We start from the raw sequence: 2098 nt of genomic DNA, 5'->3' as shown, positions 1-2098 counted from the left end.
ATATTGTGTTAAATTTATTTATAAATACAAGTGTCCATCTATTTGGGACTAAACTGCCTATATAATACTGTTAATGTTATATAATCAAATTTACCATTCATTGTTCTTACTATGTGGCACCTAGTTTACAAAACCCCACAGACAGCCTATTTTATGGGAATTTACATTCAATTCAAAAACAGTTGCTTTAAACTTATCTAGTCGTGGCTGGTATTATAGTCCTTTAAAAGTAATTTCCACAAATTTTAATCTCTCTCAAACTGCTGAGGATAACCTGGCTTATTTTATATGGTACACAAATAAACATTTTGTGCATTTATTTTAATGGCAGCTGGAAATACAGAGCTAGCACACAAGCTAACACACAAATCAATGGACAATCACATGCTGGGCACAAGGACTTGGCTGCAATCCCCCAGGACAAGGCCATCTTGGACACGGGGTGGCCTAACCTCACAATCTACAAGCCCCACTTTACCTTCCCTCATGGAACACGTGGAGCTGCCCAGAAGCCAGGAGCTCACTGTCACTCAAATCTACACCCCCTACCATCTCCATCACCCTGGAGGTGTGGGCAGAGAGCTGGTTTCCTGACAACTCTCAGATTTTAGCCCCAAGAACCAGCCTCTACCATTTCCATCATCCCAAGACCACCTGCCCAGATTCCAACATCTACAAGAAGTTACTCATCTACAAACAGAGAGAGTTCATGGGAGGCAGCCCTCAGAGCAAGGCTTTCATTGAGGAACTCATCACTGAGTCACCCAAGTTCCCTGTATCCCAGCCTCCTGACTCCAACCAGATGGCCAAGATCGAAACTGACTACTGGTCTGCCTCCCATGACTCTTCATTGTGGAGACAGAATGGAGGAAGCAGAAGGCATCTCAGGGACCTCCCTAGTGGTGCAGTGGTTAAGAATCCACCTGCCAATGCAGGGGACATGGGTTCGATCCCACATGCCATGGAGCAACTAAGCCTGTGTGCCATAACTACTGAGACTGCACTCTAGAGCCTGAAAGCCACAACTACTGAGACCATGTGCCACAACTACTGAAGCCCACATGCCTAGAGCCTGTGCTCCACAAGAGAAGTCACCGCAAAGAGAAGCACGCACACCGCAACGAAGAGTAGCACCCGCTCACCCCAACTAGAGAAAGCCTGTGCAGCAACAAAGACCCAATGCAGCCAAAAATAAATAAATAAATGATTTTTAAAAAATTAATAAATAAATAAAGTGTTTTGTTTTGTTTTAAAAAGGCATCTCACAGGGAGGCAGACGAAGAGAAGGAAGGGGAGGGCGATGGTGACTCCAGAGAAGAAATGGCACTCAAGGAGGCGTCAGAGAGAGAAACTCAGTAAGGTGATGTCCAAGTTGGGAAAGATGGTCTTGAAAGAAGAGATGGAAAAGTCATTGCCTATCCAGAGAGAACCAGTCCCTACTGGACTGGACACCCTTTCATACTTCCTTACACCATGGAAAGTCTAATTGTTCTCTCTCTGCCTATGGCAGGACAACCCTGAGCTTACTATACTTCTCAGACTTCAGCCCATGGGGAGTGAGAATGGAAGCTCACACCTTGCTGATCTGTCCCTATGAAATGCTGGTGGCGACCAGTAAGGGGCAAACGAAGTTGCCTCCAGGCTTGACAGGCATTTGTCAGCCAAGGACTTCTCAAGGGTATTTTCCATGTCTTCTGTAGCCCTGGGGTGTGGGACATGGACTTCCTTCCCCACAATGAGGGAGCAGTCCTTTCTCTCATCCCTGGTCCTCACTGGATGGGGCAAACCCAGCCTGGACTCAAGCACACACAGAGTAAATGTTTGTGACCTCTCCCTGCCTCCATCCCCACATGAAGGTTCCCAGAAGAAATTAAGGAAAAATAAATATGGCACTTAAGAGGTCAGACCTGTCAGCTGTCTTGACCAAAGCGTGGGTAGAACCCCCAGCCCTGGAAGGAGGAGGGTGAGAGTGGGAAGCAGCCAGGCAGGCAGGGAAAGCTCCAGGATCCCGTGTGTACCCAAGCACTCCTCCTCACTTCACCTTTTACAGCTCCCCCATCACCCTGACCTCCAGCCTCTTTGACTCTAGCAAAAGCAG

The 2098-nt window shown here is 47.1% G+C and overlaps 1 pseudogene; it reads left to right on the top strand.

Annotated features, from left to right (window-relative positions):
* Positions 1-372: 372 nt before the first annotated feature.
* Positions 373-1897, top strand: LOC137220995 (dematin pseudogene; annotated as a pseudogene).
* Positions 1898-2098: the final 201 nt, after the last annotated feature.

The sequence above is a fragment of the Pseudorca crassidens genome, chromosome 3, assembly GCF_039906515.1.
Source record: "Pseudorca crassidens isolate mPseCra1 chromosome 3, mPseCra1.hap1, whole genome shotgun sequence".
NCBI classification, from domain to species: domain Eukaryota; kingdom Metazoa; phylum Chordata; class Mammalia; order Artiodactyla; family Delphinidae; genus Pseudorca; species Pseudorca crassidens.
Note: the sequence above shows the minus strand (reverse complement) of the source record. Positions and strands in the feature narration are given on the sequence as shown.